The following is a 17,417-nucleotide window of genomic DNA, read 5'->3' as shown; positions in this document are numbered from 1 at the left end:
TTGCCCATCTATATGTATAAGAGCAGTGGACTAGAGTGGTATTGCAGTTTTTTCATTGTTTTGAGTAATGTGTTTTCAGGTATCGTAATTTACCTTAAGGTTTCCAACTAACCAACGCAACCATAGAGCTGTGAGGTGGCAGCACATCGGTGATGTAATGACTAGCCATTGTTTTTCCCAACTGTGGACACTCTGGCTCCTGAAGTCTTTCACAGACTTTGAACATTAATGAATGTGTATTCAGGTCCATACATATATATCCTTATGCATGGATGTGTGAAGATTTTCTCAGAAGAAGTCATTTTCATGTTGGGGACAAGGGCAATCAATCAATCTCAGGCATGACATCGGAGAAGTGCATCTGTCTCCCTGTTATCCTTGAGTAAAAGATGAAAACCGCAGCGAGGTGTGCAGAACACCCACAATTGCGGAACACCCACAATTATTCAGACAGAAAGCACATACAGACAAGGCACTAGCAGCAAAGCTTTTCCACTTTTCATATTGGTCATTCAGGAATCCTTTTCAAATGTAAGAGAAAGGGCAAAATGTGGGAGGGGCAAAGTAAAGCAAGCTAGCAGGGAAAAATACTAAGAAACAATATCGTTCTTGCAGCATTTGGTGTCCGTTTGTCTTGTAAAAAGTGCTGTATACCTGGTCTTTCATGTAATTATCAAACCAACCAATCATGTAGCAGCAGCTGTATTTGTACAACCATGTAGATATGAGTCAAGAATGTCAGTAAGGCCTACAAGAAGTTTCAAAAAAATGTGATCTGAGTGACTGAGTGACCGTGGCATGGCTGTTTGTGACAGATGGGCTGGATTAAGTCTTTCAGAAACTGCCAGTCATCTACGAATTTAATGCACAACAGTCTCGACTGTACACATTATGGAGCAAAAATCAAATAACATTCTGTGAACAGGTTCAACTTCTGTCATCCACCTGGGGCTCCAGTGGCCATCAGCTGAGTATTGTTGCTGACCATGCACATCCCTTAATGGATCTATTTTACCATCTTATAATGGCATCTTCCAGCATGATAATGTGTCATGTCACAAAGTATCACCATGACGATGAGTTCAGTGTACTTTAGTGGCCTACCCAGTCACCAGAGGCCTCATTTATAAAACTGTGGATTGTTGCGAAGGCAAAGTGTAACTGCAATTGCTGAGGTAAGCCTATACTTTCACCCTCACCACTGAATGTGATATAATAATTGGGGAATTATTATTTATATTTATATAAAACCTTTCTCATACTCAAGGACACATTTACATTTATGGCATTTAGCAGATGCCCTTATCCAGAGCGACTTACAAAAGTGCTTTATCATTCACTCATAGAATATCCTAGTACAGTATCTTAGAGTCCAACATACCAATGAACTAGAATACTGTATAAATACAGGGATCAATGCTATATCCCTAGAAGTATACCTAGAAGTATACCTAGTACTTATACCTAGAAGTACAAAATACATAAAGTCTAGCTTAGACAATGATAAGTGCAATAAACAATATGTGCTAGAGTTTGTTAGACAACATCAGTGTAATAAACAATACCCTACAATAAGTACTAATTTAGTCAGTCAATATGGGAGCAGTGTCAGTTGTCCTTTAAATATTCTGCAAACAGATGGGTCTCTGCTGTCCAGACAGCAAGTGGGAGTTCATTCCCCCATCTTGGAGCCAGGACACATTACAGACACACAAACACACACACACACACACACACACACACACACACACACACACACACACACACACACACATATATATATATATATATATATATATATATATATATATATATCTCACTCACACACCAATGAGAAGCAGCAATTTGCACACAGCATACTCTCTATCAGAATCCACAGCCCCCTGGAGGACTGACACCAGGTGCAGGGGAACAGGACAGAGCACTGGGACAATTTAGAGTACCCAGGCAACCTAACCTCCATGTTTTTAGACTGTGGGAGGAAACCCACGCCTCAAACCCATGACCCTAGCACTGAGAGGCACCAAGCCACCTCTCTCAGTAAGGAAGGGCTAATGAAAAGGAACGGATACCCCCAGTGGCCAGATAAGCCCTGCACAGGACAACCAGGTAATGTCTTCGAAGGTCATACATTATAAAGACGCATAAATTATAAAGATAAATTACAAGATGCAAAGCACTTGGGCTGTAGTCTAAAATAGTTTAACAGCCAGTGTGTTCTATTTTTGCAGAGGATGGTTGTGAAGGACAGTGGTCATGGAGCAAATGAACCCGGCTCCTGCGTTGTCTCTAGTGCCTGGATTCCCTCCAGCAGAGTCAATGGTCCTCTACACACCAACAGGAGAGGCCATGTGAACACAATTACAGCAACTGAACACAATTACAGCAATTAAAAAACTGTCAGATGAGTGAAGAGATGGGCATTATGTCTGAAATCTCAATAACACTAAAGTAACTTGTTAAAAGATATTTCTCTGGGTCTCCAGTTATTCTAAATCGATGCATCACACCTTCACGCAGTCTCCCAGTGAGAAGATCATTCACATCTGGCGGGCAGGGATGCAGGGCTGGTTCAGGGTTAACAGAATGCTGGCCAGGGACGAGGAGAAGGAAACCACTGTTCTGTGACACGTTGTGAAGCATCATACACACCCCCGCAGGCTCTTTTTGGTAGGAATAGCAGTCTCCGACCTGATGCATTCTGTCAGCAACACAGTGGTGCATTCCACAACGGAAGAGTGTACATGTCCTTGTAGACCTTCTCTGTGCTTGGGGAATGAGGTAAAGACCCACTGCTTGAGGAAGGAACAGCTGGTGTCACCTGCAGGACTGATTCAGGACTTAAAGGAGCAATTTTTTACATTTTTATATTTTTTGTTAAAGTGCAGCCCTCATGACATGAAGAATTAAAGTGCTCTGTAGTCCTCAAATAAACCAGTTTATACTCCATAAAGCGGGTAACCCACATTGAGTCAGCCATGTTTCAAATATATTTAGTACAGAATCTCTGAAACATCTAGGCCACTTGGTATCAATATAATGGCTGTTTCATAATGTGTTATCATTGGAAAAATGACCTGTTGGTCCTTTAAGATAGCAATATGATTAAGTTACTGTTTTAAAACAGCATTGTTTAAAGTCAATAAAATCTGAACATTGTTGTAAAGATTTAACTTCACCATTCTGTACAGCAGTTTCCCATACTGCTGTATCTCAGAATAAAGTAGTGTTGAGTCAGGCCATACTGGTTAGAGTCAGTGTAGCATTACAAATTTCTTGGATGTTTATAGAGTGAAATTGCTTTCGATTGACAAATGCAGGTTCATTCTGACTAAGTGCCCTTATAGCAATATGAGTGCAGTCAATTGCTCCAATTACATTTGGGAAACCGGCCATCGCTGAAACTGCACTTTGATGTTGGCCTCTTCACGCACCATGTAAGAAAATCTGATGTACCGACGTGTCAATTTAATTATGCTAACCAGTATGGCTGAAATATCCCTGACCTATCAGCTAATTCCCTCTGGAAGCAACCAGTTGCCAGGAAACAGAGGGTCATAAATACCTGTAAATTGACAGGTTCTGCCTGATTTTGTAAAGCTGGTCTCTCTAAAACCAGATCAGTTCCAAGAGAATGTGTGTTGGAAATATAAATCTGTAATTCTCTATCTTACCACAGGGTGTTGTCAATTTCCGCTCTCTCCCAAATCTTGTGTATGGTTGTACTCATGGGTGAAAGCTTTGGTAAATATCTCCTGTTTTCCCATCAAGCACTTCTTTATAAATCCTGGTTTCTGCACGAGAGGTTGCATGCACACATTCCTGACCAAATTTGGTGTATATGCACTGTGGAATACCATGATTTAATTTAAGTTATAGACCGCACACATGACTAATTAGTTGACTGGAGTGCCAGTGCTTCTCCAAAGCACCTTAGTCCATTCTTCATCAGAGCAAACGCTGAGTCTCGTGTTCTCTATATTTAAAGTGGCTATTGATTGGAGTACTTACCTCTGTGTCTTCTGACTTACTAGACAGTGTCCCAGCAGGAATGGATCATTAACGGCTGTATTGTATAAAGTGTGGCTGTCAGAGCTGTCAAGGTAGATAGAGAAAGGATTGGAATATGAGTGCTCTACAATAAACCATCCCAGCCTCCCGACCCCCTACCTTGGACAGGGAAAAAGACTTACAACCACACCGTTCATAAATGAGGCCCCATATCTTGATCCATGGACACATGACATCCACAGACATGGGGGGGAGGGGCAGGGGGCATAAGATGAGCTGCATGGATATGCAGATGACAAACCTTCAGCAGTCGTGTGTTGCAGTCATGATAACATGGACCAAAATCTCAAAATATTTCCATCACCTTGTGGAATCTGTCATTAAGAACTAAAAGGCTGTTCTGAGAGCAATCAGAAGTTCCCACACAGTATTTGTATGGCATTCATAACAAAGTGACCCATAAGTGTATGTTTGCCAATATGGTTGCCAATAGTCATCTGACAAACATCATTAGCACCAGACTAGCCATAATTATTAACAGACAAAGACAAATCAAAAGAATTTGTAGACCATCTTCATGTGGTTGAGCTTAAAGCATGTATTGGAGCACTTGGCATGTTTGGCTAGGCAGGCCCTAATGAATTTAGAATTCTCCATAATTCCACAGAAGTGCTGTCCTATCGGACATATTGCCACAAGCAGTGTCCACTAAAGAAATCTGTGCTTCTGTGTCGTCCCTCTCTCATGAAGCCCTTCTACCGTTCTGTTTCTAAAGTCTGCTTCATCCCAGTGATCCAGTGGGTTTTTCACACTTTTGAACTGCTATTGTATCAGTGGTACCACTTCACATTATGATGCTCGTATTCATAGTATATGCGTATGCAGAGTCCTCATCTTTTCAAGTATTCTACAGTGGTTGATAAGGACCATCCCACAAGATCCTGGATTTTCTCTGGGCAGGATCATGTACAACTCAGCAGATGTAGAAAAGTTGTCCAGATAAACCACAAGGCCCTTCCCTAGCTGTTCAGTGCTTTCCTACAGAATACCCAACTATTACACTCCTATCAAACTTGTTCATGTAAATATCCCAGATATCATTAGTTTTGCCATCAATATAAATGTCTTTCATAAAGAAAACTGCAGTGCTTCATTGGAACATACTGCCTACTCTTCCATGATAAATCATAGCCTTATTTTGCCAAGGATATGGCTCACACTTGGAATTATGCAACATAGGAATGAGTAGCATGTGTATGTTGAAAAGTAGATTGTTAATTGGATGACCTCTCCCCAATTGCAGCACATTGTCCCTGCAGTTTAAGCATCTAAGTATACTTTTAAATACTAGTTCATAGTTTGTTTTAATTTTGCACTGAAGGTGACTGAGAGCAAAGTGTTTTTCAGAGTGGCCCAGTAACACCGGATGACTACTGACGAATGTTAAAACATCAAAAGCTGTTTTTTTGATCAGTGGATACACTCATGTCAGTTCTAAGTTTTAATCAGACACTGCAGAGTGCACGCTCCAGAATCCAGATGAGTTTCTCGGCTCCCCCTCATTCTTCAGAGTGACGGGAACCTACTGACTGCAGCACTACCATGCAACACAGTGCCAGATCCTGATTTGAGTTATGCATGTACACAAGTGCCTTTCCCATGCAAATTTCAGGCTCTTCATAATTCCATCACCTTTAAGCAAATCCGGACTCTGCAGACTTACCGTTTTTTGCATTTGGGATAGACTGGAGCATGCCTCATTAATTCACAAGTTAAGGCATTCCAGGTCTTGTACATCTTTTCTTTTCTCTTTTTTTTGAAATGTTGCACACTTCAAAATACAGAAAAGGTCAAACACTACCAACAGCTGTAATGTGATGATGCTTCTTATAAAGTAGAACAAGCCTACTGCAATCTAGTAGAACTGGAACTATTTGCATTAATAGAACTATTTAATTGGATATGAGTTCCTTCAAATTCCATATTCTCCCAGACTTTCCAGCTCTGCAGAAGAACCCTGAAGTGGAGAAGCGCAGCTGACCTTCGTATTGGCAGTCCAGAAAAAGCAGAAGCTCTAACCCATCTGTTTCGCCAAAACATCTACACGTCAAAAGCAGAGAAACACGTTGTAGCAATGCACACTGGGAAATCAGACCCACCGGAGTATCAGAGTAGCTGTTACGAAGGCCTTGGCATGCATTTTTTCACTTATGTAAGATAGTTGATACAAACTGTTGATGACGTGCACTATAAAATAACAGGCCTTACAATGCGAAAAACTCCCTAGGTTTTACCAACAAAAATGTAACAAAAATTATGTTTCCTCCTAAGGACATTTTAAAGCTATAATAAATTCTGCATACTAAATCATCTAATTAACAGTGCAGTACTTTTACTTTAATAATTTATTTTTATCATCATCATGCTCCTTTTCCCAGTGATTGATCTTTTTTCAAGGCTCATATAAGTAGATGGAAGCATTGCCTTCCTTAGGTTACTGAATATAGCTGGTGATGAATACATCATAGTGGATGATACATTACAGTGGATACCTTAATCTGAATATCTATTTTACTGATCCACCCATTACATCAGTAATATAACAGCACGGAGATAAAACAGAAATAATACACTAAAGATAGATGGTAGGTTCTAACAGCCTAAATGACAGTATATGCCAACAGTAGAGAAGCCTTTGATCGTTAGTATTTAATGGCTTATATTGCAGGATAGCTGAAAACACCATAAAATAGCTATAATTAATGTTGCTGTTACTCAGTTTCATATCTAATTAGATCATATTTTTCCAACACTTGACACTAATTTATTTAAATGGGCTAGAAGAAAATCCCACAAGAAAAACCTTATATTTGTGAATAACAAAGCTATCTGTCCACTTTTTGGTTTAAACCACACTACCAATTTTCATTCTACTGCTCTATATGACCATCTGCTGAACTGAAGGTTCTGTAGCCACACAAAATGATGGACAACGTGAGAGATTATAGGACCACCAGATAAAGAGTAACACAGGTTAATCTCTTCAGAATTAATAAAACCAGATCGCCTTGGATACCATTTGCCGATCTACATAGTAATTGTAATAACCTGCTGATGCCACGAATATCTTACGTCTGTTTGCAGTTCTTTCAAAAAACAGCAGTTTGGCTTCATCACAATCATAATTGCATCTTTGTGAAGTTGTTATGCCGTAACTGACCTTTTGTTCAGTAAATTATCAGCAGACTTTTTTTTTTTTAATAATTTTTTCTTGGGAAAGAGGTTGTGTGCTATGCAGACCAAGCAGTGTATTTGAAAAGCTGAAAGTATAAATCCTTCCAGTGATGAGTTTTGAGAAATGCTTTTTCAACCAATCAAAATTTTCATCTCTTTTTTTAAATATCTTTTACAGCCAACCGAATCAGAGAGGAGGCAGTTTTATTGTTGTGGCTTGACACTATGGCATGTGAACATGGTTGTGTTCTTGACATTGTGGTTTTATGGTTTACAGAGCTGGAGTTAATGTTAGCAAGCTAGCACTAGCTGAGTTAGCCATCCTTCACAGTCACTCGGGTGGACGGAAGGGCAGAACTGGAGGGAGAAGAAAGAAGAACTGGGAAACAGCAGAGGCTGCGAAGCTCTGATGCAAAGGTGAGCAGGAAAAGAGTACTTACTGAACGCTAGGCTGGAATACAATGACAGTCTAATTATTGTATGGGGATTTATCTTGGCCACCTTATGTAGATCTTAAAGAAATATGCCAGTCTTTCTTTAATTTAGTTGATAAGCACAAGTAGACCTTTGGATCATTTGCAAGTACAGTAGCAAATTGCTTCTTTTTTTTTCTTTTTTTTTAAATATCACAGTGGTATTTTGCTGAGAGGTTCTAATTCCCAGAGAAACATATCAGTTCTGATAGACTGTAACACACTCAGTGGCTGTATGGAGTTAATTTTGTGACAAATGTTTTAAATAAAATCATAAGCTAAATATAATAAACGTGAGGAATATATTGAGGAATACATTTTTCAACATTACTACACATTCACATTTTTATTTTGCCAGTGTTTTATTTCATTGTTTTCTGTTTGCAGTTTTTGCTAATGCATTTTTTCCATCTGCTATTTTTTTATTCTTACTTTCGGCATGTTTTTAAGGAGGGTGGCAATTAGAACAAGGTGTTTCAACTTAAACATATATTGGTCAACTGATATTGGGATGTGAGGTGTCCTAAATTTTACTCACGCCATCTTTCAGCTATACTACCTGGAAACAAAGGACATTTGAGGTGGAAAATAATACCATTTTGAAAATATAGTTAGAGAGAATATGGATTAATTAAGCAATTACCAACAGGTGTGCTTGAAAAGTTTAACAATGTATTTGCTTTGTTACAATATTAAATAGTTTCTTATAAATAATTTCTTCTATGCATTACCTAGCATATATTACGTTAGCATGTAACACTGGCTACCTCATTCATCAGTGGAAAAAGATCACCAAAACACCAGTGAACATTGTGTCTAGTCGGAGAACAACACTGTGTGCCCAATACAAGTACAAGTTCCAAAGCCATCACCATGTACATGTCACTGCTGTACTGAGAGTGGTCTACCACACAAATAAACCCTGAGCATCAGATCTGTGGTGGTCTGCTTCAATTAATGCACAGGGAAATGTGTCCTGATAAACAGCGAGGTGCTTAGTTGGCTTTAAAACGGCACCTATGTTAGGTGTTTCTAATAAAACGGCCAGTGAGTCTACCTCCAAGGTAGATGGAGCTAATAGACTAGACACTCAGTGTATGTTAAATGTCTTTCCTATATCATACTTGTTTCTGACAAGCACTTAATCAAGTTAGCTAGCTAATTTATAAGAATTTGAATTAACTTATCAGAAACTTGTTAACATTTTGATAGAAATATTTAAACTTTTAATACACATATTGGTTAAGCCATATTCTGCCCAACAGTATTTTAAAAGGTCTTCCCACCTCGAATGACCTTTTCTGATTACTATAGCTCACAATAGACATGGCTAATTTAAGAGAGTTTAACACTCCAAAAGCAGCAGATAGATTTAAGGTGAACACTTTGTCCTAAGACAAAGTGGCCCTTAAAAAAATTAGCAAAAAGTCAGGAGCAAAAGAAAGAAGCTTTTAGAGTAAAAAAAATCATACTAGCAAAGTCTGCAAATAGAAAAAATGTGTGTGAATGAAAAATCAAATTTTTATTTAATTCTCTCTTTTGCATTTTTTTAATATATATATATATATATATATATATATATATATATATATATATATATATATATATATATATATATATATATATATTTTTTTTTTTTTTTTTTTTTTTTTTTTATTTTTTTTTTTTTTTTCCCCCCCAAAAAAAATTGATAAGAATTTGATCTGATTTTGCTTGTTTTTTTATTATTTTATTTAAATACTTTGTCACAAAAGCTTGGGTCTAACATGTAAAATATTATATATAAGATTAGATATTATTATGTAACAATAATTATATTCAATAGCATATGTTGTACAACAGAAAAAAATGTGTTAATTAAGAATATAATTCTGCGAACAAAATGAAATGAACATGAAATGAATGTTTATTTTATTACTTGTTCAATATACGACAAGATACAGGTATATGTTCAACAAATTAAAATTCAAAACTTATAGATCTCATAATATATCCATTACCGTATTCAAAAAATAATATATTTCTATTAAAAATTAAAGTGATAATTATTTTTATATTAAATTGTTAGTCATGTGATTGTCATTATTAATGAATCATAATCGTAATAATAACATTGGTCTCTATAATATTAACTTTTAAAACAACAAAAGCCTTTAAAATGTGGGAAATTGAATAGATTTTTAACAAAGTTAAACTGAAAAATAAATAAAGACAAAAATGATCTTCTGCTAACTCCTGAACCAGGCAGGCATATACAGTATACAGTAGTCACCTTTAACCATGAGTTATACAACTCAAGCCTTTCCCTGCTAAAAGCAGGACAGAAAGACCAGCAAAAAGTCCAAAAGGCAATAGCGACCTTTGACCTACAGGCAACGGCTGACAAGTGTCCGTGTTTTGACAGTGCGCCTGTTCAATGAAAGCTGTCAGACGGGCACTTATCAAACCACCAAATACATCTATGGAGGTTAGGAATAAAATGGGAAACACATCACAGTTCCACAGGAATGCACCATGTTATGGCAGGATTGATTAAATGGAAAGTGGGAGTCTATGTTGCATTGTTTTTGATTGCTATGCAGCTCTTCTCTCCAGCATTAGCACCACTCAGGAGGACGAGGGTCACCCATGCTGCCTCCACCTTACATGTATTTAGCTGCTACATTTTTTTAAGATGCCATTCACTCACTATTGCAGATCAATTCACTTTTGCTTGTTCAACTGTAAGCCAACAAATAATTTTTTTTTTTGCAGTTTATGACCCCTTTCTTCATGCTGTCCAATAATGTAGTCTTAAACTCTGACAGCTACAGCATGGCTGACTCAAAAACAGTAAACACTTCATGCCTTCCACTGAATTCACATTTCTATGAGAGCGGGAGCTTGCAATTAATGCTTGTAACATTTGTCACACACACACACACACACACACACATTCATTCATTCATTCATTCTACCAAATCAAAATAATTTTATAATAAAACAAAACAAAACAGTGATGGCACAAGACATGATTTGGCCGTTTCTTCAGTACCCAGATCAGAATCTGCAAAAGCATCATAAATCATTATTCATGCTGGACTAAAACAAGACATTCCATGACACACAAACACAGCTCACGATATTCCAAACCGCCGCTCCTGCAGGTCTATAGAACGCGTGCTGTTAGTGCAGACACACATGTGTAAAGGGCGCTGGATAAGAGAGGCGGGACAGTCTCCAGCGTATGTTTCTCCTGGCCTATCCAATCGGACACACTCACTCACACGCTCGCCTCTCAGACAGCTTTTAACTCAGCGATGAACCTTTACTCATTAAACATTGCTCATTTAGCCAAGGAGGAGGCATGCACAGGAGGAGAGTGACCGTTCTTCTTTAGATTTCATTAGTGATAAGAGAGCAACACAGCCTGCTGACACTACACATATACACCACTCTCCTTAAATAAGTGGACAGTGAAATTTGATGCTTGTGGTCCTGTACTCCAACACTTTGGCTTTAAAACAACCCCCCCCCCACACACACACACACACACACACACACACACATTTCAGGCAGGGGCATAAGTAACCAAATTAATTAACATAATCTTTTGTAAAAATGTCATGCATAGTACCTGCTTCTTTGCAGATTGTGATAAAGGCCTGCCAGTCCTGCCAGGCCTGTAACTCAACTGTTCTCAGGCCCTTTATTCAATTTGCAGACATGTTTTATGCAAAAAGATTTACAACACATGAAAAGTACAAAGGAATTAATTTCACTACAATTGCCGGAATATGAAACTTTTTAATAATTGGTCAGATACAAGTTCAAAATAGCAGAATAAAATACTGTATATCAAGAGCAGAGATTCGGTTGCTAGCAGTGACTAAGGCACAATAAGTGATTTTTTTTTTTTTTAATTGCAGCACACTAAAATAAAGAGAATTAACTACGACCTGTCAGATTATACACGCAATTGCTAGTAAGGTGGAGTGCAGATCAGATGAGTCTGGGAGGTTTATTCCACTGCTGAGGAATCATGCACAACAAGAGTCTAGACCAGGATGTTAATGAAGGCTAGTGAAGGCACCTCCAGACGGCATTCGCTCACAGATTGCGGCTGTCAGTACGGGACACGGGAATGGATGAGGGGCTTTATGTAGGCTTGAGCTGCCTGGTGTTCAATGCATTATTGCAAGGCCAGGGCAGCATAAATATGGGCATCTCTAGAGGACAGTGGAACACAGACACACCACTGCATGTTTTATCCAGGGAGAAGATACTGCAGACAGACTGCAGGATTATACAGGGTGCAGGCAACAATAAACAGATCACAAGAGTCATTCCTGCTCTTATGTATTCTACAACCCATCTGTAGTGCCATTAATGACAACAACATTAATAAACAAAAACTATCGCTTCTGCTATATACACACATACTCTATTTCTCTCTCTCTCTCACACACACACACAAACACACACACATACACCATAAACAACACACTGCAGTTCTGTTCCCGGCCAGAAGCAGAGACGCCTTTACGAGATGCAAGACGCTGCAGGCGTAAAAATAAAGACAATCATTCACCGGTCATAAAAGTTTAATCCAGTGCAGCAGCAATGGTAAAGATACAGGCATGGCGAATGTGAACTTCAACAAGAATACGATCATTACCTGAGAAAACAGCATATAGTTGTACATGGCCACAGGACTCCCTACAGTGTTTAACACTGTCTTTTCTCTTTCACTCTCCGTCGATATGTTGGTTCACTGTCATTCCTCCTTCTACATCTCAGTGAGACTCAAATTGCTGTGTTTCCAATGCTTCATATGAAAGACACTGACGAGTAGCTGAGAGAAGTCGTGAAGTACTGAACGATCAGCTAACCTCCACTATCACAGCCAGCACGAGAACACCAAAAAGAGGTGAAAATATTGGCAGGTTAAAATGATGAGTGTTTTTACCTAGAAAGAGTGCTACAGAAGTGTAGCATCACTGTGTAGCATGTACAGGGCATGGTAAACGCTCCTTAATGGTTAGACAGCTGCATGGGCCTTTACGGGCTTCTTCTGTTCACAGATCTAATTTAAAAAATGAGTAAAACTGAGCTGCAGTTCATTCTTTAGAAATTATTATAACTATGTCAACTATTAGCGAGGGCCAAATGTACTCCTTAGCTATATTCAGTTGATATGTCTAACCCCCTCACAAACCTGCACCTATAAATAGGTGATGGTGATGATTCCAAGCATTTATACCACCCTTCTGTAGTGTACACATGTCCATTCTGAGCATACCGACAGGGGAAAAAAAGACAGCTTTAAAAACCAAGCACACTTATCCGGTCATAAACCGCCTTACTCCCTTTGTGCTTGTGTACTGACTGTGTTTGTCTGCGCTTTACAAGTTGGCTTTAAAGCCATCACATTCTCTTACGACCTGCACGTACACAGAGGGCATTAATATGTAAATGCGGCATTTAGCTCTCTCCTCCTCCTCCCCTCCATTCTCAAAGCAGCAGCCAGCCTGCGGTCAGGTCGCAAATGACCCTCCCGAGTATGGTGCTAATTGAGCCGCTGTTTAACTAAGCAGACACAAATGCATGAGCTCAGAATTTCGGCTCAGCCCAGAGTTAGGACAAGGGTCAGTGCATAAGGCAAGAATGGATTCTCTGATTCCATAGTTGTATTGTCTTTTTGTGTGGTGCTGGTGAACTATTTGTTTTTTGTTGTTGTTGTTTGTTTGTTTAGGACGCTCATCTAGAAGCTGTTTTTGATCTCATTCTTTTTATAAAGGTGAAATTGAGCAAGGTTGTATGTGTCTACTTCAATTAACATATAAAATGCTTTGATAAAACATTACCTCTCACCATCAAAAGTAGATAACAGTGTAACATATTCATAACGTTAAGCCGTTTATTTTAGATTAAGAAAATGCACAGGTGATTTTTCCCCCCAAGATTACTTTTCAAAAGTAATCCATGAAAACATCTTAATTTGAGACCAAACACTTCCCCAGTTTTCTTAAAATATTGACAAAAAAAAAAAGCATATTCAGTTCTGGGCACGGAGGCTTGGTCTCGTGCCTCCACGAGACTAGAGTGGTTTTCAAACACCTGGGGACACTTTTATATGGGCCGTGTGCCCTAAACAATGTGGGTAAAAACTGACAATGCAAACCCTAATCTCCCATAGTGATGCTCAACCCGATAGCCGGCACCAGCGATGCCTACATTTCATTTCCTGACAGGATATTGGTGCAACTCAATAAGCATGCAGTCATGACAAGAAAGCATGGCACGTTATGAAGAGAATGGCTAAATGTCAGAAGATGGGAAAGAGATGGTGGGAACAGAAGGGACGTCAAGGCCATTTGATTAGCAGAATTAATGAAATGTGGGTTTGCACTGGCCACAGTCCCACGCTAGCACAAAAACGCAGGGTGCGTGCGGCGAGCGCAACACGGACGTGATCGCGCTAGCGTAGCACTTTTTCAGGAGAGAGAGCTGAAATTTTAATTAGAGCTCATTTCCCCCACGAATCTAATTAGAAAAACGAGAATAAGGGAAGGGGGGGGGGGGTGAGGGGCATTAAATGCAAATGAAAACAGCTTTCTGTACTGGATTCAGTGTAAGAAAAAAGCTAATGATGGCATCCCCGTCCAAAACTGGTGTCAAACCGAGACTCTTCAGCAAAATGAAGGAGAGCAGAAAAAAGGTGCCACAGGTGGTACTTATTAACCAACCAACTATAACAGCAGCAAGCTATTAACAGCGAACAAAGAAAGTAGAATTCAGGTGTCCCGAGAGTTTGTGGATTTAGAGTTATACATTTAATTACTCTCTAAAGTCTAAAGAGAACTAAATGTTTTGTAGACTGACAGAAACATCTTAATTAATTAATTAATGTATCACGCTCCTATTTAGTGTTTGGCAATGGTCTTCATGGTCTTCATTCAAATTGGAAGCAGAAAGTCAAGATGATTGTTCCATTATGATTAACAGTGCAGGTGCACTTCCAGGAGGCTTAACCCCTGTTGACTAGAAAACGGACCAATTTGCTGCTTTAATGAATTGGGAAAGTGGAATGGACCTCGGCCCAATACCCCGTTGCCTGTGATGGATGTGGACAGGGGAGAACGTGGCCTGACTGTACCGCAGCCTCAGCACCGGCGCTGAAATGGCCACTGGACCCGGAGGCAGCGGATACCAGAACCAGGCCATGTGCCGGAGCGTGTGGAATCCGTCCGGGTCATGACGCACTCACATCGGCTGTGTGAGTTAAACCCCCACCCCCACCCCTACAAAACACAGAAACGTGAGCATAATTACACGTGACAGCAAGCCCTCTGCTGATACACATGTTTACTATTTCAGGAAATGTGGCAGAATGGAGAAGAAGTCTGATGTCTGATTTGATCTGTCCAAGTAAATTAAGCAGTGTCTGATCCTGCTGATTGTGTTGGTGCTGTTTTGCAGTTCTTCAGAGTCTTGTCATCTTTATCCCTGGCCAATCTCATGCCCTTGCTGGACTTCCTCATCCCTTACTCACACGCCCTCGTCCAGGCCGCTCTAGACAGCATCAGTGCACACCAAATATTCCTAAAAGAGCAGTCTCCGTCTGGCTGACTGTCTTTACCAGCTTTTTACTAGCCTCCAATAATGGCTAAGTAATAAACTCAGTAATGAAAGGTGAACTGTAAATCACGCTGACAAGCCTCATAAAATCACCTTCTTCAGGCCGCATCTGCTAAAGCCAGCTCACACAGAACATCTCAAGCAAAGAAATAAATGCCACACCAAACCTGACATCCCCTGAGTGGCTTTTCGGGGAATACCTTTTGCAAGATACATTGCAGAAAGGTCTGTGTGTATGGAGCAGTCTGCTGTAAACATGCATCGGCCAGTAATACTGCCCTCAAGGTTTGAATATCAGTTGAACGTGTAGCATGGGTGCTAAAGGCTTAATTAAAGAGCATCATAACATTATAAATAGTGGACTAAAATATCACATCACTGTCCAGCGTGTGAAATCCCTAAAGATATGGGACAATATGTCACATACCTCTCATTGGTGAATTTACATGTTCCCAAGTGGACTGCCTGAAACTAAGTCCGGATTTACCGCACAGGTCAAAGTTCGCCTTCACACTTTGTCAAGGACCTCCTGCATTTTGAGAGGTCACCCGCGGGCCTTTATCTACGGCCCCATCTTTGGTTGCTCCAGCAGCCTCGCAGACAGGCTGGGTGCATGCCTGAGGGGCATTGCATTTCTGGAGGGCGTCAAGGGAGGAGGTGAGCTGAGCAGTGACCGTAACGCAAGACGAGAGGCATGCCCACCCAGTGAAGGAGGCCCCACCCTGGGAGGTCTGCTGCCATGGCACCGCTTCAGCTCCTTTTGCAGAGACACTGTGCATATGTTCACTGGACTTTACCATCTATCTCCCAGATGACAGAGGAACGCAGAACACCTGGATCTGCCACAGCCATGCATTCCAGCCATATACATGGGCTCTGCCTCCTCGTCTCCAAGGAGCGAGTAATGTACGACATCCGACTAAAGGCAAGTAACATCAAGATTGGCTGTGTCCAAAGTAGGCCCTTTAGTGCTCTGCATTGTAGTGGAAAAGTCGAAGCACAGAACTAGAATACATCATGTTTTTCATTAAATGTTTGCATGGACACTGGTTGCCATGTCTGTGTATATTATAAGCGACGCAGCCACACGTGGTGTGTGGGGGAGTACGGTTGGGGGGTTGTGTGTGGGTGTGTGTGTCTGTGTATATTATAAGCGATGCAGCCACACGTGGTGTGATTTATTAGGAGGTTTGTGCCCATGTCGCAGAAAGGGAAATCACTGAAGAAGCACTCAGTTCTACAGCGGAGTGCCGTGCCAGTGTGAGTGTTTCCCTCCAGACACGAGTGCTGCTCTTTTGACCAGCGTCAACCTCTAAATACGCACAAAGACTCATTTTCAACTATGTGAGCACAGGTTGTTTGTTTGTTTGTTTGTGTGTGTGTGTGTGTGTGTGTGTGTGTGTGTGTGTGTGTGTGTGTGTGTGTGTGTGTGTGTGTGTGTGTGTGTGTGTGTGTCAAAATACATCCATGACGTGTGTGCCAGTATACTGTGTTCAAAGGTGAGAGGAAGGGACCGGGACTCACTTGAATTAGAAACACACTTCTCTTCCCAAAAACATTGCTTTTCTTCCACTGGTATTTTTTGTCCAAGTAGCAGTCACTTAGAAAGCTGTTTCAGAAGCTTGTGTTTTTCAACAAAAGAATTACATTTAAGTACAACAATTAGACTTGCAAATTCTCGCAACATGACAAGCAAGCCGAACTAAATAAGCTATTTAACATAACCCTCCAAAGTTCACTGTGGCTTTTAAGCATGTTTATCAATGGACAAGTGGACACTTGGCGGAGGGGGGGAGTCCACATGCTCCCAAAGACATAGTAATGCAGAGCTCTTCTAAGCAAACAAAATCTATCTGTCCTTGTGCAGAGGACTCATGAAAAGCCCTGGTCTTGATTACACTGGAAGAATAGAAAACAGTGTGCAATACAAAGCACATCTGCATGATATGGAGAAAATGTCATACTACTATTATATTCCTAGGTATATTGCTATTGTGATATATGACTTGCAGTACATTACACACACTTCTAAAACATTAATACTTCTGCAGACACCCATGAACGTATTTGCATGAAGCT

The sequence above is a fragment of the Electrophorus electricus genome, chromosome 11, assembly GCF_013358815.1.
Source record: "Electrophorus electricus isolate fEleEle1 chromosome 11, fEleEle1.pri, whole genome shotgun sequence".
Taxonomy (NCBI): domain Eukaryota; kingdom Metazoa; phylum Chordata; class Actinopteri; order Gymnotiformes; family Gymnotidae; genus Electrophorus; species Electrophorus electricus.
The sequence above is the reverse complement of the archived record's forward strand: the minus strand, read 5'-3'. Positions refer to the sequence as shown.